Source organism: Schistocerca americana, chromosome 4, assembly GCF_021461395.2.
Source record: "Schistocerca americana isolate TAMUIC-IGC-003095 chromosome 4, iqSchAmer2.1, whole genome shotgun sequence".
Lineage (NCBI taxonomy): Eukaryota > Metazoa > Arthropoda > Insecta > Orthoptera > Acrididae > Schistocerca > Schistocerca americana.
In genome coordinates, this window is record NC_060122.1 from 422,555,853 (window position 1) to 422,582,498 (window position 26,646).

The 26,646-nt window shown below is 43.7% G+C and overlaps 1 long non-coding RNA gene and 1 pseudogene across 1 annotated transcript in view; both read right to left on the reverse strand.

The window, feature by feature from the left end:
• LOC124614004 overlaps positions 1-26,646 on the reverse strand; it is a 701,124-nt gene that overhangs the window by 214,400 nt on the left and 460,078 nt on the right. The window lies entirely within an intron of this gene.
• On the reverse strand, positions 4,170-4,287 carry LOC124614233 (annotated as a pseudogene).

Genomic DNA, 26,646 nt, shown 5'->3' on the forward strand with positions numbered 1-26,646 from the left:
ACTAGACGAGTGTTACCCCAATGTTTGCGTGGTAGAGTAATGATGGTGTACGCGTACGTGGAGAAAGTGTTTGCGCAGCAATCGCCGAAATAGTGTAACTGAGGCGGAATAAGGGGAACGAGCCCGCATTCGCCGAGGCAGATGGAAAACCGCCTTAAAAACCATCCACAGACTGACCGGCACAACTGACCTCGACACTAATCCGCCTGGCGGCTTCGTGCCGGGGACTGGCACACTTCCCGCCCGGAAGGCAGTACGTTAGACCGCGCGGCTAACCGGGCGGGCAAAATGTATATGCTTTTCATCAGACATATTGTAATACTCCGTCGCTCTTGTAAACCACATCGAGAAGTAGTGATAATTTGGGATACCGCAGCAGACATCACGGTCATCACTGTAATTTGCACAGGGCTACATTAAGGTGGCACAAACCTATTCTTTACCGCTCATATTCTCTCTATACATAAATGACCTGGTGGAGAGCGTGAACGCCGCGCGGGATTAGCCAAGCGGTCTAGGGCGCTGCAGTCATGGACTGTGCGGCTGATCCCGGCGGAGGTTCGAGTCCTCCCTCAGGCATCGGTGTGTGTGTTTATCCCTAGGATAATTTAGGTTAAGTGGTGTGTAAGCTTAGGGGCTTAGCAGTTAAGTCCCATAAGATTTCACACACATTTGAACATTTTTTGAGAGCGTGAAAAGAGATTTACGGGTGTTTGCTGATGGCACTGTGGTGTACAAGAGGGGTCGTCCTTGAGTGACTGTAGGTGGATACAAGATGACTTAGACAGAATTTCTATTTGGTATGATGAACGGCAACTTGTTCTAAATGTAAAAATATTAATAATTACTATTAAAAACAGTCTTGATCACGATTTATTTAACAAGGTGACCGGTTTCGACCACTATTGTGGTCATCTTCAGACCATTGAGTAGGAACCTCTTTCTGTTGGAGAATCACTACTACAGGCAAATATTACGGAGATACTTGGTGAAATCAAATGGGATTCCTGGAGGGAAGATGACGCTCTTTCCGCGAAGTACTGCTGCGCAAATGCAGATAACCGGCACCTGAGATCGACTGCAGATGGATTCCACTGCCGTCAACGTACATTTAGTGTAAGGATCACAAAGGTAAGAAGCGATTAAATAGGGCTCGTACAGAGGCTTATAGACAATCGTTTTTCCTTCGCTCTGTTTGCGAGTGGAACTGGAAAGGCTATGACTTGTAGTGATACGTGGTACCCTCCGCCACACACCATACGGTGGATTGCGGAGTATGTGTGTAGATTTTGATGAGAAATTTTAGAGTTCACAGGAATGGTAAGCCAGCTGCTTAGCAAATCAGTTTTAATGACTTATCATTGGGAAGGTGCCATAGGTACTACTTGTTGATTAAAAGAATTATTACATCCTAAGAAATTTATTCTGTGGTTAACTTAAGTCCCATATCTTAGTGCTGTGATACAGTATAAAAGAAAATAAATTCACTAACAGGATATTCACAACGACAGAAGAAGATGCACCATTGACAATTATACTCTGACGGGAAAAATCGCAACACCAAGAAGGAGTTGTGCGATGTAAACGATAGTTGGTGGACGTATTTCTACATCTGAAAGCTGATGTCTATCCAGATTTCGGGCCAGCTGCGTAAGAGTGGCGCTAGCAGCGCCTCTACGAGGGTGGAAATCAGGCTGTAAGGGTCCGGAGCGTTAGCTACCTTTATGATTGGACATGGTGAGTTGATGTTAGTGAAGAATGCCTTTAAGGCGACAAAGCCGCCATTATCAACACCTCACTGAGTCTGAACGTATTCGTGTAACAGAGGTACGAAAAGCTGGATGTTCCTTCTTCGACACTGCAGCAAGACGTGGCAGGAATGTAGGAACTGTACACGATTGCTCGCAGCGGTGTTCACGAGAATGTACGGTCGCAAAAAGGCCGGGCTCCGGACGGCCACGTGGCAATACCGAGAGGAAAGACCATCGTGTTCGGCGTATGGCTTTGGCGCATCGTACTTTATCTGCAGCAGCAATTTGTGCAGCAGTTGGCACCACCAACAGTTACAAATCGGTTACTTCAAGGACAGTTCCGAGCCACGTACGCTGTAGCGTGCATTCCGCTGACCCCAAACCACCACCATTTGTGGCTGCAGTGGTGTCAAGTGAGAGCTTATTAGAAGGCTGGGTGGGGTCTGTTGTGTTTATGATGAAAGCTGATTCTGCCTCGGTGCCAGTGACACCAGTGTGTTGGTTAGAAGCAGGCCAGCTGAGAGCCTGCGGTCAACCTTCCTACGTTCTAGACACACTAGACCCATACCTGGCATGTGATTTCGTATGACTGCAAGAGCACTCTCGTGGCTATCCCTTGCACGCTGACTGGAAAACTGCAGTCAATCTTGTGATTCGACCTGTTGCGCTGCCATTCGTAAACAGCATTCCAGGGGGCGGTTACACAGGCTATTAACTTACCAGAACTTCACATTTTCAGTGGATTATCTCGCGATTACATAGACCTATGATCTTGCACTGTTAATCACTTAAATATACAAATGTAGATTCCCGAAATTTCATTCCTTTAGGTTAATTATTTTTTGGTGTTGCGATACTTTTTCCGTCAGTGTATATAGATGTAGAGAACACATGCTACTATTCATAGTAACAGAAACACACATTTCAGAGCTGAACAGAGAATGTCTGAACCAAGAAAAAATGTGTTGGAAAAACAACCGCCTAATTGCTACTAAACAGTGGGATAGCATGTTAAAATAAAGCCTATTACGCACAAAAGCGTTACGGAGCATTACACGTATCCTAATACAGCCCAAGTGTATCAACACCCACGTAGTTCAAGTCAAAAACGAAGTAGCATAAATTCACTTCTTAGAATCGTAAACTTATGCAGTCCACAAGTAAGACACTGCCACGATATTTTACGAGTAAATAACGAATAAGAGCAATTCAGATACATTTACGGGTACTGCTGGTTGAATCGGTTGACTTACTGCCAAATGGTTTAGAACACAAAGAAAACGGCATAAATCCATTTATTTAAATCGGAATCTACACGAAAATCACCGAGTGCAACATTCCCGCAATGAATGAAGGCAACTTGGAAACGTTTACTATTATTACAAGTGAATAGGTTGGGCTACGGTCAGGTGGTTCAAAACGCAAATGAAACGCCCTACATTCACGTGATGAAACCGTTACCTTTGCAAAACCGATGGCCGAAGCACTTAGCGATACCCCAAGCACTTGAAGAGCATTCGGAACACTATATGGAGGAACATTGCAGCTCCTAACACTAGACCAAAGTTTACCAACGGTGGCCTGCTCCACTGCGTCCACCCACGGCTTCCGCTAGAGAATTATTCTGACCATTGGAGATACCGAGTGCTACCATAGCAGTTTCACGCGTGATTTTACCTTTATCTAATACTGACAAAGGCTGGAGGAGGAGGCTTTGACAGATTCACAAATTTCTCTGGTCAAAGCCTCGTGTATGCAACCACAGACTTAAAGGTGCTCTGCACCGTTACAGCTGAATATTGGCGGAATTATGTAAGTTACAAAGAGAAGAATTGAGCTGCGAGACATGCCTTCAATTCTACAAAATGTTCATCATTTCTTCAAGTTCGAGGGCCGTTCAATAAGTAATGCAACACCTATTTTCCTGAAAGATGGTTTATTCAGGATTCCAACACATCATATTATTCACCACTCTTTTGGCTACAAAACCTTAGTTTTGAACATAATTTCCTTTCATTGCCACGGCCGTACGCCGCCTTATTGTGAGGGCCTGTAGGAACGCATGGTACCACTCTATGGTCGACGTCGGAGCCAAAATTTCGGTGCACCAATGACCTCCCCATCATCCACATACTGCTTCTCGCAGAGTGCAACCTTCATTGGACCAAACAGATCGAAGTCGGAAAGTGCTAGATCCTCAATGTAGGAACAGCACAGCACTCCGTCTTCAGGCCACAAGTGGGCCATCGGGACCATCCGACCGCTGTGTTATCCTCAGCTGAGGATGTAGATAGGAGGGGCGTGTGGTCAGCACACCGCTCTCCCGGTCGTTATGATGGTTTTCTTTGACCGGAGCCGCTACTACTCGGTCGAGTATGTCCTCAATTGGCATCACGAGGCTGAGTGCACCCCGAAAAATGGCAACAGCGCATGGTGGCCCGGATGGTCACACATCCAAGTGCCGGCCACGCCCGACAGCGCTTAACTTCGGTGATCTGACGGGAACCGGTGTATCCACTGCGGCAAGGCCGTTGCCTGAATGTAGGTTGGAGGAGCCTAATGACACAGCCCAATGACACCTCGCACAACCACTTACTCTGCTTTTGTTCACTGACAGGTGTCCCTATAAATTCCGCAAGCGACTCTGAATATCTGGGATCTTCTGGTTTTCCATCAAAAGAAACACAATGACAAATCCTTGCTTGGATAGCAGGGAAACAAGACAAAACCAAAAGAAGCCAGTTTCTTAATGATAGAAGCACGTGTATCAGAGTTCTGCTAGCTCTCTACGAACGCAGATTTCCTTATTCTTTACGTTGCGAAACCTAACTGTTATATAGGTTTTACTTCATTTTTCATCAAGCGGAATTGTAGAAGAACACAAGCAAATAACTTATTACAATTACTCTTAACAATGACGAGTGATGGTGTGGTGTCGTGAGGACAAGGTAAATAATTTCCTGAAATAATTTTTATTGCTTCAGTGACTTTTTACAAATATTGATTAGCACAACGGTTTTAGACAACTTATTGCAATCATCAAGTCATTACTTTTACATGCACATTAATCTGAAGAGATGGGGATTACTTGCTGGATATGCGAGTGAGATTATATACGAAACTTAACGTTGTGCATAGAGTTTAATTTCTGTTAGTGTGTAACTCACTTGAGTTGTATGTCACTAATGTATTTACTTACATTTTTGTTGCAAATTTTTTTATCTGGTACACAGAACAAAACCAATAAACGCATCAACATCACTTATCACTTTCATATTCAGATGTTTACATTCCTAAGACTGACAAATATTGTTAAGATAAACGTATTTAAATGATAAGGTAGCACCAACAATGAAAACACGAACTTTTTTGTGAAATCATTTGCATGTCGTGACACATATTAAATAGTATTATTATTTGTTATTTCTTGGTTTTTCAGTAATGTTAAGACAGTATTTTTATTAAGTTAACTCGTTGCATTAATAAAACAAGCATTCCACAATGCTCAAATCTTTGAAAATATTTACATTGTTACTTTTGAGCTTATCATTTAGCAACCAGCTACCGTTTGCCGTACTTTGAATAAAAATTTCTAAATCTTCATACAAGTCCACTTCGTGTCCCTTGTCCATTTTATGTAAGAAATGAATAGCATTTTCTGTACGTTGGAATGGATGGCATAATGCTTAATGTGGATAGGTATTGGTGATTTCAATTGATTGTGTGGTAGCCATTTATGTGTAGGTTGCATCAGTTTTGGCTCTCCAAGTTTAAGTTATATAGAAGGCTTTGCGCGTACTACAGATCACTTTGTAAATGCTTAATTGTGTGTGCTTATCTGTTTGTCTGTTTATGTCTTGAAGTTTTATGTAAATTTCCTGCAAAACCACTAACATTAGCTGGACACTGAACATATATAATCTGAAATTGAAAATAAATCTGACTGAGGAAACGTGTTGGACATCTACGGTAATAACCATTAAAATACCATTGACTACTGCTCCTTAAAGTGGAGGACAAGGAAACAAATTTTAAAAAACAGTTATTCATTGCTGGTCTCAGCTATAGTACTGCTTGCTTAAAAAACTTCTCTTCTGAACATGTTAATGGATTTTTGTGTTATTTTCATGCCCTCTATTTTTTAATGTTTGATTAGCGTAGTTAAAGATGAACGAAGTATGTTTTGAAAGCTACTTTTTTCTTGATTATTTAAGCAAAGCGATACCCACAGCCAGCATTTTAACCTCCCAAAACGAGTGTCAAATCTTCCGGTAGAACCCAGGCTTAACGACCTCGAACTGAGCCGCGATGTTCCTTGTCTACTCAGTTTGCTAAGTTATTGCGCAGCTATGGCAGCTGGACTGCAGAATTAGTCTCCTTGTTACTTCATGTTGCGCTGTGTACAGCCTTCAGAGTTTGTGGTCTCAAGTCGTGGAGTAAACGTCCAAACTCCACTGTTTTTCCCTTTGTATCTGATGTACAGAACGGGAAGGACAATTTTTTTGTTGAAAGGGATGGATATCGACACTGAACTTCAGCTATGTTTATTTTAAGCTAGGGAATGGCGACAGTATCCGTGTGACAGGGTGCTGGAACGGTCGCAGCGCAATAACAGCCATACGAGGAAGCGTTACAGAAACGATTGGAAAATCTATTTCGGCCATATTTTACATAGGTTCATATCCTTGTTGACCTCAGGATGTGTCGAAATTTCTCCCCACCAATGGTACAACTTTCTGTGAACAGACAGATAACCAAACCTACCTAAACGGTACAGCCAAAAACTGCTACACCTGCCTAATATCATATGGCATCCCAAATAAGCTCAAAAATGTTCACATCTGGGGAGTTTGGAGCCACTCTGTAGCAATTCTGGATGTGTGGGGTGTCGCATTGTTCAGCTGGAACTGGTCAAGTCGGTCGGAATGCACAATGTACATGAATGGAGGCAGCTGATCAAACAGGATGCTTACGTACTTGTCACCTGTCAGAGTCGTATCTAGCCGTATCACGGGTCCCATATCACTCCAACTGCACACGCCCCACACCATCACAGAGTCTCTAGCAGCTTGAAGAGTAGCCTGCTGACATGGAGGGTCCATGATTTCATGAGGTTGTCTCCATACCCGCACGCGTCCATCCGCACAATACAATTTGAAACGAGACTCGTCCGACCAGGTAATATGTTTCCAATCATCAACAGTCCACTGTCGGCGTTGACGGGCCCAGGCGATGCTTAAGATTTGTGTCGTTCAGTCATGAAGAGTACAGGAGTGGGCCTTCGGTTCCGAAAGTCCATAGCGATGATGTTTCGTTGAAAGGTTCGCACGTGACAGTTGTTGATGGCCCAGCATTGAAATCTGCTGCAGTTTGCGGAAGTCTTGCGCTTCTGTCACGTTAACCGATTCTCTTCAGTCGTTGTCGGTCCCGATCTTGCAGAATTTTTTTCGGGCCGCAGCGATGTCGGAGATTTGATGTTTGCCGGATTCAGATATTCACGATACACTCATGAAACGGTCGTACAGGAAATTTCCCACTTCATCTCTACGTCGGAGACGCTGTGTCCCACAGGTTGTGCACTGACTAAAGCACCACGTTCAGACTCATTTAGATCTTGATAATATACCATTGAAGCAGCAGTAACCGATCTAACAACTGCGCCAGACACTTGTTGTCTTACATAGACGTTGCCGACCACAGCGCCTTATTCTGCCTGTTTACATATCTCTGTATTTGAATAGGCATGCCTATACCAGTTTCTTTGGCGCTTCAGTGTTTGTTACATAGTGACTGCTAAGGACTGAATCACAATCTATCATTTCTGGAAATGAGCAGGAGTTTTTTAAGGGATAAAAACGTCACCTGTTTCCCTACCCTCCTCCCCCTTTGGGGACGCCTATGAATTGAGATACATCAACTCGCAGTAAGGTACAACGATGGTTCAGAATTAAACTGAGACAAGAGACACTGTATGTCAGAATAACTAACAAAATCGACCTGTATTTTGATTCGTAGAGGTACAATTGGTCTGAAGAAGAATGGGAGGTGTCCGTGAACAGTTCCCACAGATGGAGCTAAAGCTAACGCATAGACGTTATCTTTGAGATGACTGATGACATGTGAGAGTCAATGCCAACAAGAATCCGGCTTGTAACGTGAATAGACGCTTGGAAAACTGAGGAGATAGTTTGGTGATTAGATAGACCACATCTTATCGAAGTATTACAAAGAGGACTGTGGTATCATAATGAAGCTTGCTGAGTCCATGTTGAATGAGATAATCCAATCTCTTGAATAACAGATTTCCGTGAAGGCGAGCTCAGTTTTCGTCAAAACTGTTTTCATTGGATGCATTGCGGAGAGCTGCCGAAATTTAGAAACTAATCTTAGTGATATGAAGAATTCAGAAAGGTCATACAAGTTCAAGAACATTGTTGTTGCGCGGGACGGTAGTATAGAAGTACACTTGGTATAAAATTGGGCGTAAGTCAATTTCGCACTCATTATACAGTCCGTTACTTAGTCAGACTATCGAGCGCGAAGTAAATGTTGAATGACCTGTGAGAGCTTTCGTTTTCGGAATTGGTGAAGCAGATTTCCCTGGTGTGAGCTTATCTATTTGCAGAATTGTCTTAATTGGGCACATCACGCAGAGAATCTGAAATTTCGAAACTAATATCAGCGATGCGATGAATGCATAAAGGTACATAAAAATTCTAAAATTATTGTATCAGGATATAGTTGCTCCATAAGATGATAATACCGCAATATCCTTGGTGGAAAATGGGGCATCATACTACCTCGCTCACATGTCATACTGTATACTTCACAGTCAGATTGTTTTATCGATCACCAAAGCAACGTTGAGTGACTGAGAGCTATCGTTCTTAGAACACTAAGGCCTTTAAAATGGGAAAATATAAAATAAAATGCATGGCTTAAAAGATTGGTGAGTAGACAGATATTAAGCGATGAACGCGTTTTTCAAAAAGCATAAATGAGCGTGCACATGTTAAGAAATGACGCGTAACAGTTAAGATGAAGTAGATTGTGTACCACATACCGTCGAATGTAATGAGTAGAAGGAATAGTTTCATAGGGCAGCAGTACCTACCACAAACATCAAATTTTGTTACACACTCCGAAAAACGCCTAGAGTTACCCAAGCGTTATGGAAAAGGCTTAGAGACAGAAACCGGGAATAGAAAATGTGTTTCCTACTGGTTTAAACGCTTTTTAGATGGAGAAGGTGCTGTTAATGATGCCCAAGTGAGCTGGCGCGGAGGTTAGCAGAATGGACTCGCATTCGGAAAGAGTGAGAATTTATAATCCATTCCGGCCATTTGGAGTTTGGTTTTTGGTAGTTTCCCTACACTGACTAATGTGCACACCGGATGGAATCGATGGAGGTGCCGATTTTCCTTTCTTGTTCACAATCTGTCCGAGGTTCTACTCTGTCTCTAATGACTACATCGAGGATTGGTAGATAACCTCTCATTTAGGTGTGGTCTTAGAGATTGATACCTCAGGAATTAAAAAGTACTAAGAAATGAGAAATTTCCTTATAAATTTATTTTCCTTGTCAAACACGTAAACTGCGGCTTACGAACGTCAATCTTATTTATTTAGCAATAAATAATCAATAAATCAAATAAATAATTGACAAATAAAACTTTTTGACAGTCATGAGACGTAATTACCATGATTAACAATAACATGAAGACTGTGGACCCGTTCAAAAATGGTTCAAATGGCTCTGAGCACTATGGGACCCAACTGCTGAGGTCATTAGTCCCCTAGAACTTAGAACTAGTTAAACCTAACTAACCTAAGGACATCACAATTATCCATGCCCGAGGCAGGATTCGAACCTGCGACCGTAGTGGTCTTGCGGTTCCAGACTGCAGCGCCTTTAACCGCACGGCCACTTCGGCCGGCTGTGGACCCGTCATCATCTACTTACTTTCTGATACAGATAGTACATGGTTTGATATGACCGCTTTCAGTTGCTTCAGATCGTCACCTTCAATTCAGTATGCCGTAACGTGTTCTTTCAAGCCTTAGGAAACAACATTATTAACGGTTAATGACAGTGCATCATCTTTATTCAGTGTGAGGCAATAGTGGATTACCCTTTAATACGACTGAAACCGCTCGTATAAGGATATAAACATTATTGCATTAGGAAATAAATCAATTCTGACTGCACATAGCAATGAAATGAGGTCACCTTGACACCTGGAGGAGATCAGTCTTCTTGGTAGCTAAATAAACTTATCTTTTACCTTTCACTGATACTTTACATTCAACTAGTACTTTTACTATGCCAGTTTGTTTTTATATGTAATAAAATCACCTTTGACTACATTTTCTCATATCGTTTTACTAAAATGGTTATTATACGTAATTGATTACTGTATCACCTTCCTTTTGACTGTAGTTTCTGACATTTAATTACGCTCAGTAAATATTTCATATTAAAGGTCACTTACCGACGCTGTAGGTGCCAAGATTTCTGACTTTTACCAAGCAGTTTGTTAATAACGTCGCTGAACTTTACGATAGGTGACCTCTGTGTAGCCGGTTTTAAGTTAATTAGCTCTCTTGCTGTCCGTACGTATGTAATAACTTCATGTTTCACAAACTCTGAATTTCCTTTGTTTTTCTTCTCGTCTTATACCTGTAGAAAATAAAATTAAAATGTCGCTAATATCTGTACGAAAATACCAATCACGGGGATCTCCATAAAGGACTTCATAAAAAGAGCAAGATGTTAAGAGGAAATCCTGTTCGCATTTTACACTGCACAAATTGACTGACGACCAGATACAACACCAATGGACGCTAAGGTAAAGTTTGTCGACACGTGTGACAAAGATCCTTAAGTTCAGAGAAGCAGCATCAGCTGGAACGTGACGTGGTGTTACCATTTCGATAAGAATAGTAAAGTCTTTTCTTATACTCTTCGTGACAAAGATACAAAATGACATATTCCAGCAGGCTAACGGAAGACCGCGCACTCTTGTTCATACCACGAACGCCTTGAGAAATGTACGGATCCTATCCTCTCGTAGTCATCCTTAGAGTAAGTCTGGGATACGACAGGAACACGTATACTTTTGTATGTCCTCCTATCCAGCAATCTTCATGAACTGACGCAGCATGAGTTTCAAGCACGATGAAAAATTCCTTTAAATGACACTCACAGACTGTTTGCTTCCATGCCACAATGAATAAAGGAGTGTATTCATTCCCGTTGGGTCACAAGTAATACTGATGTTAACGATGGAGATCAGTTCCAATATGGAATTGAATGTTTAAGTGTTTAATATCCGTTACATCTCCACATCCATACATTTTATAAAAAGAAATAGCTGTATGTATGAATGCATGTGTGTGTGTGTGTGTGTGTGTGTGTGTGTGTGTGTGTGTGTGTGTGTGTTCGAAATCTCATAAACGACGGGAACGATTTCAACCAAACTTGGTACACATATCCCTTACTGTCAGGGTAAGAACCTACCTCATGCATGCATTATTGTTACTTCTGTCCCACTGACTCTATTCGCAATAAATTTTGCAGACAGCATCTAAATATTCCGCTAAACTCACCTACAAAATTATATCACGGTGTCCAACATAATGCCGGAGCTACGACGTCGTAAACACTGAGACGTGCAAAGAACTGCCGCATCATGCGTGACGTTTAAATTTATTACTTCTTTTCTGCTAATTCTATTCCCAGCATATTTCGCAGACAGCATATGAATATGTCGTTGAAAGTATCTACACGACTACATCGTCGTAAGACACATAGTTGAAGAGGTAAGACGTCTCAAACGCTGAGATGCGTGCAAAAAATGCTGCATCATTCATGAAGTTTTAATACATTTATTCTTTACCATGAGTAGATCCCTTCAGTCGAGCCCACTGAAGAAAGTACCTAACACCCGGTAGCGCTTCTCACAGCTTTCAGCTGCGAAGCATAAACGGCTGTGGGCGCAAAGAATAGCCGCCTATAGAGCTATGAAGACGTGTTGCCACAAAATAGCGTTGTAGGCATGCGAAGCTGCTGTACTTATACATTTGTACATTAAGCATGCTTCTCCGTACGACTGTTTCATAATTTCAAAGATATTTTCAACAATAAATGGAAATGAAGTTTTTTCGGTGTTACACTGCAAATACAGTTCATTTTTTTGTTTCCGTTTCTAATAGAAAATTTGCAAAATGAATACCCCGAGCAATGCCGGGTTTGTGAGATGGAAGTTTTTGTAACTATGTCATTGAATGCTTCATTGTGTAACAGTTTCCATTTACGCCAGCAATTTAAAAGATGTAATGTGCTGTAAAAGCTGAGCACAAGTTCTCTAAAAGCATACTGCGGACCCTTTCTGTTTGTTAGAGCATTATCTTATATTTATTCACATTTAATGAGAACTGAAATTCTACATAGCTTGGGACATAATTACATCAAGCTAAACCGAGTGAAATGTTTTGAAATGAGTCAGTAGTATGACTCACGCACAGTTGTCAACGTAAAGTCAACGGGACCAGCGCGTTCGCCAGTATGTGGAGAGTAGGCGCCACAGCACGGCCTGCAGTGGACACGATGTATGGCACACGAGTTTCATGCGAAACGCCGCTGGCGCAAGAAATAAAAGGCTACGTACGCAGGGCTTAGATGCGTCCATATTTATTACCACCGGTCGGCAACACGCTGCTCTGGCGTTGTTTTGTTATTTCACCAGTTTCAAAACAACGGGGCCTGCCCTTATCGCTTTTCCGGTCCATTTGATTCCGATAGAAATGCATCACAGTCCGAGCAGCGCTGCTAGCTTTTAGTACTGATAATTTTTCATTTTTGTCTTTTTTTTGTATCAGCTCTGCCATGATACGAGAATCAAGACTGCTGCCATTTACAGCAGAATTATTTATTGAAAAATGAAATTTGGCAACTGGTGCAACATACACTCTGTGTATTAGAACCGAGTCCACAGTGCCGTAAGGACGAGGCCAGCTGTGGCAGACGCACTGTCCCACAAAATACGAAGCAGTCTGACGAGATGCACGTCAAAGTCAACACTGTACACGCTGATTCAGCTGCTCCTGCCTATGTCGCTTCTTCAACTCGCAGTGTTATATCCGGTCTTAAAGACCACGCGGGAGATTTTCATATTCTTTCTCTCGCTACGCACAATCTATTAGTCGTACAGAAAAATTAACAGGACTTTTTATAGAAAATTTATGATAGTTAAATTTTGTACACAGATAAGTTTTCGCTGGGTGCCACGATCTTCGAGTAACTCAAGAAAGACATACAAAACTGATCTTCAAACGCATCTCCACCCCCACACTAATATGTCACCTGTCAGGAGTGTTGGTACGTTGTTCGTGGCACTCCTTCCTACAACTGTACGACTATTTCAGACTACACGAACTATTCCCGACACTGGACTCGCATTCGGGAGAACGACGGTTCAATCCCGTCTCCAGCCATCCTAGTTTAGGTTACCCGTGATTTCCCCAAATCATTTCAGGAAAATGCCGGGATGGTTCCTTTGAAAGGGCACGGCCGATTTCCTTCCCAATCCTTCCCTAACTCGAGCTTGCGCCCCGTCTCTAATGACCTCGTTGTCGACGGGACGTTAAACACTAACCACCACCACCACTATTCCCGATGTTCGACCTTTCTTGAGCCCTATTCATTGAGGTATTACATCACCAGCATTGTCGGTTATCTCGCTAACATTATTAATTTAAACGTGCCTCTGACGGTAATGAAACCAATACGACTTTTGTAAACGTTATGCTAAAACTACACTGAAGCGACAAAGGAATTGGAAGAGGCATGCCTATTCAAATACAGGGATATGTAAACAGGCAGAATACGGCGCTGCGGTCGGCAACGCCTATATAAGACAACAAGTGTGTGGCGCAGTTGTTATCAAGATTTCAGTGAGTTTGAAAGTGGTGTTATAGTCGGTGCACAAGCTGTGGGACACAGTATAGCCGAGGTAGCGATGAAGTGGAGATTTTCCTGTACGACCATTTCATGAGTGTACCGTGAATATCTGAATCCGGCAAACATCAAGTCTCCGACATAGCTGCGGCCCGAAGAAAATCCTGCAAGAACGGGACCAACGACGACTGAAGGGAATCTTTCAACATGACAGAAGTGCAACCCTTCCGCAAATTGCAGCAGATTCAATGCTGGGCCATTAACAAATATCAGGTACGAACCATTCAACGAAACATTGTCGATATGAGTTTTCGGAGCCTAAGGCCCACTCCTGTACTCTTCAAGACTGAACGACACAAAGCTTTAACCCTCACCTGGGCCCTTCAACATTGGAGTGTTGATGGTTGGAAACATAATGCGAGGTCGAACGAGTCTCGTTTCAAATTGTATTGAGTGGATGGACGCGTATAGGTATGGATCCATGGGGACTCTTCAAGCTGGTGGAGACTCTGTGATGGTCTGGGTCGTGTGCAGTTCGAGTAATATAGGACCCCTGATACGTCTAGATACGACTCTGACAGGTGACACGTACGTAAGCATCCTGTCTCATCAGCTACATCCATGCATGCCCATTGTGCATTCCAAATGAACAATGCGACGCCTCACACGTCCAGAATTGCTACAAAATGGCCCCAGAAACACTCTCCTGAGCTTAAACACTTCCGCTGGCCACCAAACTTCCCAGATGTGAACATTATTGAGCGTATTTGGGATTCCATACGATATTAGGCACATGTATCATTTTTTGTCTGTTCAGTTTAGGTAGGTTTGGTTATCTGTCTGTTCACAGAAAGTTGTACCATTTCCTTGGTCCGGAGAAATTTCTACACATCCTCTAACTACGCTAGTCAAACATTAAAAAACGGAGGGCATGAAAATAACAAAAATAAATCCATGAACATGTTCAAAAGAGAATTTTTTTAAAGCAAGCAGTGCTATAGGTGAGACCAATGATGAAGAACTGTTCTTTTTTTTTAAATTTCTTTTCCTGGTTCTCCACTTTAAGGAACAGTACTCACTGGTATTTTAATGGTTATTACCATATATATCCAACACAGTTTCTCAATCACTCAGATTTATTTTCTATTTCACATTGTATACGTTCAGTGTCGACCTAATGTTACTTGTTTTGCCGGAAATTTACATATCAAAGTTCATGACACATAGAAACACAACAGACAAACACATAAGAACACACAATAAGCATTCACAAAGTAATGTGTAGGACGTGCAAAGCCTTCTATATAGCTTAAACTTGGAGAGCCAAAAATGATGCAACCCACACATCAATGGCAACCACACAAACAACTGAAATCACCAATACCTACCCACATTAGGCAGTATGGTCATCCATTCCACGATACCGCGAATGATCTTCATTTATTTCATAAAATGGACGACGGACACGAAATGGACTTGTATGAAGAATTAGAAACTTTTATTCAAAGCACAGCAAACGGTAGCAGGTTGCTAAATGATAAGCTTAAAAGCAACAATGTAAATTTCTTCAAAGATTTCTGCAATGTGGAATGCTTGTTTATTAATGTAACGAGTTAACCGAATTTAACTCATTAAAGGAACTTTACAAATAAAAACAGCACAAACTGATAAAGTCTACACACACACACACACACACACACACACACACCACACACATACACACACACACGAAAATATATAAACTAAAATCTGCAAAGACGCACCGTTTACACACAAAAGAAATATCATATAAAAGTCAACACACACAGCTAAGAAGCGCAGAGAAAACACACACAGTCCGCAGCTCGCGGTCGTGCGGTAGCGTTCTCGCTTCCCGCGCCCGGGTTCCCGGGTTCGATTCCCGGCGGGGTCAGGGATTTTCTCTGCCTCGTGATGACTGGGTGTTGTGTGATGTCCTTAGATTAGTTAGGTTTAAGTAGTTCTAAGTTCTAGGGGACTGATGACCATAGCTGTTAAGTCCCATAGTGCTCAGAGCCTTTAAAAACACACACACACACACACACACACACACGAGCGCGCGCGCACGCACGCACACGTACACGCACGCAAGCTCACTCACACACACACACACACACACACACACACAAATATAAAATGCAAATAAAATTCAAATTTGGCGCCGAACTTTCTCGTGAACAAATGAACACTGACTGGGCTGGGACACATAACAAACCACAATCACTCTGTGTTGTGGTGAAGTGAAAGGTGTTATTTGTGAAAAATGTTTGTTGTAAATACGTTTGCATCACAACACCTCAGCGGAGAATGGAAGTACTTGTCACACGAAAGCGTAAGTAAAAACGAATATAGACGCGAAAACATCGCGAAAAACGGAATTACATTCTAGAAGATAGGTTAACTAGCAGAAAAAAAAGATTCTCATCAACATCGTTTGGTTGCAGATGACAAGCTACCTGTAGTAATTAACACACAAGTGATCCAGAAAATTCATGCATACCAAATGTAAAGGTAGTTACAAAAAGAAACGATCTGTTGTTTGAACTAAAAATGCACATAATTTTATAATCATTTAACTAAAATGTTCACCTTGCAGAATAAATAAAAACGAAAACCCACTGATAATGGCACAGTGGAGCCAAAACATGTTTGGGTACTGAGAAAAACGGTGTTTTGCATAAGTAGCGGACCCCACATTCAACAATTTTAACTGCAAACACGGCCAACACAAGGAGCTGCAAATCAAAATGATGGTTATTTGAAGTGTAGTTTAGGTAGTTCTTCTACATATCCATCACAACAGCGCGTTACGTAGAACTATAACACGTGACCCTTAGTAGGCTACAATTTTCTTATACTGTAGCACCAAAGGTACAGTATGCGGCAGTGCCCGAGTCAGACAGTGAAGTAAAATTTAGTACTAACAACAGTGAACTGAAAAAGGTTAATTATGTTAAACATAATGACGAATTGCAAAACGGCGAGAGTAAAATTACGATCGGAAAAATGGAGAACAGCGCTGTCATCATTTCGTCGCTTCCCATTATTCGACGTTGTACCAACTGGCACTGTACGCTCGACCAACAAACGAGGATAGTAGAAACACAAGAGGGCAAACTTGAAAGTGATGATATGACGCGTGTAGGGAAAATACGACTTCTTGAAATCGTGAGTCTGTAGTCAAAAGCCAGTCACCAGCATGAAACGTGCTGCAGCCATTACTTGTTATCCGATGATCAATGAGTCGACATCATGTGGAACTCCATAACGCAGCGTCAGAGGCATCCAAGACTCACTGACACTTTCACCATGACGCAGTGGACGTTCAATAGACGTTCTCTACACACCACAGAGGGAACCCTTGAGATTTGGCCTAGCGATGTAATATAACACAGCCACATTTTTAAGTCTTCGATTTTAATCTTTAGGGAATACTCCGGTAGTTGTATGTATCGATACCAACAAAATACAAATGGAAAGTTTGCTGTTAGAAACTCAAAAGTGACGAAGACTCTAGTCCGTTAGGCAGTGAGCTGACGAAGTGGTAAGCCAAACACTCGCATCCAGGAAGATCGGTGTTCAAGCTCACGTCCGGCCAGCCAGATTCTGGTTCCATGGTTCCCCAGATCTTTAACGCAATCCGCCATTTCCAATGACCTCGATGTTGACGGAACATTAAATTATGATCTTCCTTCCTGTTTTTTTTCGACAGTTTTGCTGTTCGTTAGTAGTACTAGGATTTGTTTTTTCCGGAAGTGTCTAGTAGTGTAGTGTTTAACTTCAATTTTATTGCCCTGAATTAAATTTCACTTTAGTTACGTCTTTGTCAGTACCTCTGTTTTCTTTGTCACACACTTATTTCTTTCGTTACTTTTTCTAAAGCACATGTTACGTTCATTACAGAAGTAATAATGAATCCGCCGCACTGCAAACAACGTTTTAAGGACCTACTACAGACACAAAACAATTCAGCTCTTGAGCGAGAAACAATAAACATACGAATGTGGTTATAATGACAGACTAAAGCCGTGCTCCGCAACAATATTCCACAAATTGACATACGTGTGTAGTTAGATTTGTCAATGGCGGTTTGATCACTTATTAAATGTGGCATCTTACAAGAGTCAAATGAATAATAATAATGAACGTATGGCATTGGTGGCCGGGAGACCCCTCGCGGGGCGGTTCGGCCGCCGCTCCACGAATTCTTTAACGCCACTACGGCGACTTGCGAATTAATGAGGATGAAACGATGATGGAAGACACACTACACCGTCCACTCGAGGCAGAGAAAATCGCTGACCCCGCCGGGAATCGAACCCGGGACATTGTGCTCGGGAAGAGACAACGCTACCGCAAGACCACGAGCCGCGGACAATAGTCGAATATTCATTCTGAAAGGGAGTATACAAGGAGATACAGCTGTACCTGCCGATCTCGTTCTATGCAACCCGCAATGTTATATCTGGCCTTCGAAAACCTCTCGTGAGATTTTCGTATTCTCTCGACCTCTTCGAGCGAACTATTAATCCTACAGAAAAATGAACGAACCTTTTTGTTGGAAATTTAATATAATTAAATTTTGCACTGGGATACGCTTTCACTAGAGGCCGTAGTTTTGCAGGTATTCAAGGAAAACGCACAACGGTGACCTTCAACTGCACCCTCATCCCCACACACTGCCTCTGCTGATCAGGGTTTTTAGGATGTTGTTCATGGCACTCCCTCCTACCACTGCACAAAAATTTACCACTGCACGAATCGTTTGCCATATTCGACTTTTTTCGGTCTTCATTGACTGGTCCGTTTGCGCACTGTCTTAGCCGAGCACTTACACATTGTAGAAACGACGGTTGAGTAAATTTACCTGACGATTTTGTGAATTTTAACAGCATAAAGTAACCAATTACATCTTTGTATTCGTCGGGCTTATAAGGGTTAAGTTTGGATTGAATTATCTATGCAATTAAACTGAAGAGCCAAAGAAACTGGAACACCAGCGTAATATCGTGTAGGGCCCACGCGACCTTCGCCTTCGGCTCCGAAAGCCCATATCGATGATGTTTTGTTGAATGGTTCGCACGCTGACACTGGTTGGAGGCCCAGCACTGAAATCTGCAGCAATCTGCGAAAGGGTTGCAATTCCGTCACGTTGAACGATTCTCTTCAGTCGTCATTGGTCCCGTTGTTACAGGATCTCTTTCCGGCCGCAACGATCCTTTCTGTAGAAGGGATCGCTGTGTCAGAAATATGCGGATACCAGTCGTTGAATTCTGGCCCCTATTTTGATTGGAAATAGGAAATTGGTAAGTTCTTATGGGATCAAACTGCTGAGGTCATCGGTCCCTAGGCTTACACACTGCTTAATCTAACATAAACTAACTTACGCTAAGGACAACACCCACACCCATGCTCGAGGGAGGACTCGAACCTCCAACGGGGGGATCCGCGCGAACCGTGACAAGGCGCCCAGACCGCTCGGGTACCCCGCGCGGCTTTTGACTGTACCAGCGATGGGAATGGCAAGTGATGATCTAAGAGATCGCTGCGTTCAAAAATCTGTGGATACCAGTCATTGACTGCTGGCCCCTATTTTGACTGGACCGGCGATGGGAATCTTCCTACACGTTGGTCAGGCGGTCTGAAGATGGACTAACGTATCGCCAAAACTGGTTGGTCAATAAAATAACGACTGGAAATTTAGACGGCTGAAAGGTGTTTTGATTCCACATTCTGTACGTGATTGTAGTGTCCCCAGCAGTGTTCGAAGCGTCGTAAAGACTAAGGGTGGACACATCCCATTTTAATTTCCACTATTGGATGTCCGGATATTCTTGATCAGGTAGTGTACATATCGTCGTAATGCTTCCGGCGCACTTAGGAACCTGTCAGCTGCATATGATAAACCTGTCAGCTGCATATGATACCATCCTCCAAAAACTGCAGGTGAATGAGACCCATGACAGGATGCAAAAGCTCACACTATCTTGTGCCACACGGTGTGTAGGAAGCTATAAGTAGGAACGTCAAAAGCGTGCGACTTCTTCCGTTACATTTCCGAATACTAATTCATTCGAAACAGAAGAATATTGAAGCCCACGTATTTTACTCGCGCTTCTCACGTGACTGCAGTGGTCAGTTCCGCATTACGTAGAGGTGTCCGGGTACTTTTCATCGGATAGTGTAGTTCCGGTTATCGAGACGAGCGCGTCAGCCTGTCCCGGTGTGTGCTTCGGCGGCGGCGGTGCGGCAGCGCTCCAGAGCCACGGCGGGCGGGCTATCGCTCCGCGGCATATACTCTGTGCTCTGTGCACTGTGCAGGCCAGCCGCAGCGGCGCGACGCTCCTATTATTACTGGTCCTCCCGCGCTACAGTTATTAACGGTCCCGACCGCGAGAGCACCAAGCTCCCGGCTCGGCGCCAGCGTCCTCCCTAATCCAAACTTAATTATAAAACTCACAAATTTCACCGGGAAAGGGGCAGCATTCTGGCGCGAGATAAGGACTTAATTTAAACAGTGTCCAGGGCGCGGCGCTGCAGCTGTTTCGAGTCCGATATTCCGCCGCGGGCGAACGCTGGCCCACCGACAAAGGGGCTGGGAACCTGGGAACCTCTCGCTGGAGCGGTATGCGCGGTCTGCGGGTGCCGCCACGCGGTGATAAGGGCAGGCCGTACTGATCGATCAAGCGCGTCGTTACCGAGCCCAGTACTGTAACTACGTAGTACGCTAGACCATACACTGATGGAAAAAAATTCGCAACACCAAAAAATACTCAATGTACAGTAATGAAATTTCGGGAATACATTTGTCTAGGTAATATACACTACTGGCCATTAAAATTGCTACACCAAGAAGATGACGTGCTACACACGCGAAATTTAACCGACAGGAAGAAGATGCTGTGATATGCAAATGATTAGCTTCTCAGAGCATTCACACAAGGTTGGCGCCGGTGGCGACACCTACAACGTGCTGACATGAGGAAAGTTTCCAACCGATTTCTCATACACAAACAGCAGTTGACCGGCGTTGCTTGGTGAAACGTTGTTGTGATGCCTCGTGTAAGGAGGAGAAATGCGTACCATCACGTTTCCGACTTTGATAAAGGTCGGATTGTAGCCTATCGCGATTGCGGTTTATCGTATCGCGACATTGCTGCTCGCGTTGGTCGAGATCCAATGACTGTTAGCAGAATATGGAATCGGTGGGTTTAGGAGGGTAATACGGAACGCCGTGCTGGATCCCAACGGCCTCGTACCACTAGCAGTCGAGATGACAGGTATCTTATCCGCATGGCTGCAACGGATCGTGCAGCCACGTCTCGATCCCTGAGTCAACAGATGGGGACGTTTGCAAGACACCAACCATCTGCACGAACAGTTCGACGACGTATGCAGCAGCATGGACTATCAGCTCGGAGACCGTGGCTACCCTTGACGCTGCATCACTGACAGAAGCGCCTTCGATGGTGTACTAAACAACGAACCTGGGTGCACGAATGGCAAAACGTCATTTCTTCGGATGAATCCAGGTTCTGTTTACACCTTCATGATGGTCGCATCCTTGTTTGGCGACATCGCGGTGAACAAACTTGGAAGCGTGTATTCGTCATCACCGTAACTACCCTTGATGAACTGTGGTATCGTGTTGAAGCTGCATGGGCAGCTGTACCTGTACACGCCATCCAAGCTCTGTTTCACTCAATGCCCGCCAGGCGTATCAAGGCCGTTATTACGGCCAGAGGTGGTTGTTCTGGGTACTGATTTCTGAGGATCTATGCAGCAAAATTGCGTGAAAATGTAATCACGTGTCAGTCCTAGTATAACATATTTGTCTAATGAATGCCCGTTTATCATCTGCATTTCTTCTTGCTGTTGCAATTTTAATGGACAGTAGTGTATTTAAGTGGGAAACATTGCAAGATCAGAGATTAATGTAAGCGCGGAATAAGCCATTGCAAATACGAAACGCTGGTAATTTAATAACCGATGTAATCGCTAGAATGTAGCATGCAATCATGCAAACGTGCATGGATTGTGTTGTGCAGATGGCGGACGTCAGTTTGTGGGATGGAGTACCACGTCTGTTGCACTTGGGTCAATACAGGGACGGTTAATGATGTTTGTGGATGACACTGGACGTGCCCAATGATGTTCCGTATGTATTCGATTGGAGACAGATCTCGTGATCGAGCAGATCAGGGCAAAATGTTGACACTCTGTACATCATGTGTTGTTGTTCTTGTTGTTGTTGTTGTGGTCTTTAGTCCTGAGACTGGTTTGATGCAGCTCTCCATGCTACTCTATCCTGTGCAAGCTTCTTCATCTCCCAGTACTTACTGCAACCTACATCCTTCTGAATCTGCTTAGTGTATTCATCTCTTGGTCTCCCTCTACGATTTTTATCCTCCACGCTGCCCCCCAATATTAATTTGGTGATTCCTTGAAGCCTCAGAATATGCCCTACCAAACAAACCCTTCTTCTAGTCAAGTTGTGCTACAAGCTCCTCTTCTCCCCAATTCTATTCAATACCTCCTCATTAGTTATGTGATCTACCCATCTAATCTTCAGCATTCTTCTGTAGCACCACATTTCGAAAGCTTCTATTCTCTTTTTGTCCAAACTATTTATCGTCCATGTTTCACTTCCATACAGGGCTACACTCCATACAAATACTGTCAGAAAGGACTTCCTGACATCTATATTCGATGTTAACAAATTTCTCTTCTTCAGAAACGCTTTCGTTGCCATTGCCAGTCTACATTTTATATCCTCTCTACTTCGACCATCATCAGTTATTTTGCTCCCCAAATAGCAAAACTCCTTTACTACTTTAAGTGTCTCATTTCATAATCTAATTCTCGCAGCATAACCCAACTTAATTGAACTACATTCCATTATCCTCGTTTTGCTTTTGTTGATGTTCATCTTATGTCCTCCTTTCAAGGCGCTGTCCATTCCGTTCAACTGCTCTTCCAAGTCCTTTTCTGTCTCTGACAGAATTACAATGCCATCGGCGAAACTCAAAGTTTTTATTTCTATCATGTGTTACAACAGCGATATATGGGCGAGCGTTATCGTGTTGGAAAGCACACCCTCGAATGTTATTCATGGTTGTCAGGACAACAGGTCCAATCTCAGGACTCACGTACAAATTTCCAGTCAGGGTGCGTGGGATAGCTACGAGAGTACTTCTGATGTCATACGAAATCCCATACCAGGCTACAACTCCAGGTGTGGCTCCAGTGTGTCTAGCACGCAGGCAGGCTGATAACCAACACGCGACCGTCAATCGCAGCAACGCAGGACCAGCTTTCACTGGTAAACACAAAAGTCTTCCACCCTGACCTCCAGTGAACTCTCGCTTGACACTACTGAAGACGCAAATGGCAATTGTTTGGGGTGAACGGGTGCAACATGGTCTACATCAAAATCACAAAAAATCTGCGAGCGGCCATCAGTGCATCTCTGCTTGGCAGTCATCAATTAACTCGTGAACAACACCGATCATTCCTATCCTGTATCGTTAGTGGCGACGAGAAATATCTTTAAGCTAACGTAAGGAAAAGAAGGGAATGTTGGGCCCAAACAAAGCAACAACTCCCCGTACAGAAACCTATGCGCATCCACAAAAATAATGTTATGATTCTGGTAAAACAGCAACGGTTTGGTGTTCTACAAATTGCTTCCCCGACATGTAATCGTCACTGCTGATACTTATTGTCAAGAACTGAGACGTCTTGCAGGCACAATCCAAGAACAACAAGACTGCGTGAAGTGATGCTACTTCACCATAACACCTGCCCGCATTGTGCTAGAGAGACATATACAGGAGTTGGGTTGGGAAGTCATTCTGCACTCACTTTGTTCACCTGATCTTGTGCCATCACATTTCTACCTTTCCTGCTCTCTATGGAACAGCCTTAAAACTACTTTCGGATGAAAATGTGCTCCTAAAACTGCTCGACGAGTTCTTCGCCTCAAAACCAAGTGATTTCTATAATCGCGGACTCGAAACGTTATCCCAGTGTTGATAGATTGTTTTAAACAGCGAAGAACATTACATTATTGATGACTAAAGTCTCTGTTATGTGTATCTGTAGTGTTTATTAAACTAATAGAAAAACGCTACGAACTTATGCACCAACCCAATAGACACCACGTTTAGGTGCGGTCCCATGTACAGGCATATCCGTTTGAGGGGAGAGCGAGCGAGCGAGCGAGCGAGCGAGCGAGAGAGGAGATTGAGAGACTTTAATACCGGGTGTAAGACTGGCGAACTATGGAACCACTTACCCGATTTGCCTCTTTCTTTTTGAACTCGCTAAATTAAAATAAACCCGTTGGAATACTTTAATTACGCAAAGACTGACAGCTATCTAAACGGTCATGAACTCTAGTGTGTTGATTTAGAAAAATGGTTCAAATGGCTCTGAGAACTATGGCACTTAAATTCTGAGGTCATCAGTCCCATAGAACTAAGAACTACTGAAACCTAGCTAACCTAAGGACATCACACACATCCATGCCCGAGGCAGGATTCGAATCCACGATCGTAGCGGTCGCGCGGTTCCAGACTGTAGCGCCTAGAACCGATAGGCCACACCGGCCGGCTGTTGATTTACACCTGAGCAACGGGCGTAACAAGATACAAATTCGATTAAAGAAAAACAGAGGAACCTGTGAAGACTCTACAGTTTACGTGACTGAAGCTGCTGTCGTTACGCTAATTTTGTTATATAAAACGTTTCCGGTGTACTTGTCGTCCTAAATCTGGGTAAAACTTCGAGGTTTTCATGAAATGCTCCGTCTCCGTCATGAACAACTGACTATCATGCAGGATACTGTGATAACTATTTATAGCCCACAGGTGGCCTGTGATTGATCGGCGAACGTCTTCATCACGTCATGCTGAGAGAGATTGCGTCCATGCCTATGCTTCTTGTTGGAACGCGGACAGTTCAGCGCATGAGCTCGCTTCCAAGTTCTACCAAGACTGCAACCGCTGTACCGATCGAAGCTGACCTCTCCCGTTAAAATTCTTGTTGCATTTTTAACGGTACTATAGGACAAAATGTTGTTTTCATCAAACATTATCTACATTAACATACATAATCCACATGCCTTAATTTATCTTGCCTTCGCGGTCCTTACATGGTATATATAAGACACGTTGGTAGCAGCAGAACTCTTCTGTGGTCAGTTTCAAACGCCATTTCTCTAAATTTTCTTTGTAGTATTTAGCGAAGGGAATGTCGTCTTAGCTCAAGGGATTCCCCATCTGAGTTCGCGAAGCATCTCTGTAACACTTGCGTGTTGATCGAACCTCCAGGTGACCATTCTTCGAGCACATCTCTGAATTGCTTCAATGTCTTCCTCTCATCAAACCTGGTAGCAGTTCGAAACACTTGGGCAGTACTCAAGAATGGTTCGCACTGGTGATCTGTACGCAGTCTCCTTTATAGATGAGCCATACCTACTAAAATTCTCGCAATAGCCCGAAGTCGACCATTCAATTCCTCTCCTACCGTCCTTAGGTGACCATTCCATTTCATAATACTTTGCAAGGTTACGCCTAGGTGTTTAATCAACGTGACTGTGTCAAACAGCACATTACTAATGCTGTATTCGAATGTTACTGGATGGTTTTTCCTACTCATCAGCATTAAGTCACATTTTTCTGCATTTAGACTTAGCTGCCATTCATAATTCAAACTAGAACTTTGGTCTATGTCATCTTATATCCTCCTACGACACTTTCCCGTAGTTCACAGTATCATCAGCGAACTACCGTGGACTGCTGCCCACTCAGTCCGTTAGATCATGTATGTGCGTAGAAAATGACAGCGGTTCTAGCTAACTTCTCTGGGGAAATCCTGATGGTACCCTTGATTCTTACGAACACTCGCCTTAGAGCGTTCTTCAGAATCAAGGGTATGATCAAGATTAGAGTTAGAGGACAACGTACTTGGTCCTATTACTTAAAAAGTGTTCAAGGCACTCACGCATTTGGGAAGCTACTCTGTATTTTCGGACCTCCGTTAACAGTCTGCAGTGGGTCACCATGTCAAGCGCTTTCCGGAAATCTAGGAATATGAGTCCGGCTGTTTCTCATCATCCATTGTTTGTAGTATATCATGTGAGGAAAGGGCAAGCTCAGTTACCCACGAGAGATACTTTCGAAATCCGTGCTGATTTCTGAAGCTTTTAAGTACAAAGTAAATTTATTGTACACTCCTGGAAATGGAAAAAAGAACACATTGACACCGGTGTGTCAGACCCACCATACTTGCTCCGGACACTGCGAGAGGGCTGTACAAGCAATGATCACACGCACGGCACAGCGGACACACCAGGAACCGCGGTGTTGGCCGTCGAATGGCGCTTCCTGCGCAGCATTTGTGCACCGCCGCCGTCAGTGTCAGCCAGTTTGCCGTGGCATACGGAGCTCCATCGCAGTCTTTAACACTGCTAGCATGCCGCGACAGCGTGGACGTGAACCGTATGTGCAGTTGACGGACTTTGAGCGAGGGCGTATAGTGGGCTTGCGGGAGGCCGGGTGGACGTACCGCCGAATTGCTCAACACGTGGGGCGTGAGGTCTCCACAGTACATCGATGTTGTCGCCAGTGGTCGGCGGAAGGTGCACGTGCCCGTCGACCTGGGACCGGACCGCAGCGACGCACGGATGCACGCCAAGACCGTAGGATCCTACGCAGTGCCGTAGGGGACCGCACCGCCACTTCCCAGCAAATTAGGGACACTGTTGCTCCTGGGGTATCGGCGAGGACCATTCGCAACCGTCTCCATGAAGCTGGGCTACGGTCCCGCACACCGTTAGGCCGTCTTCCGCTCAAGCCCCAACATCGTGCAGCCCGCCTCCAGTGGTGTTGCGACAGGCGTGAATGGAGGGACGAA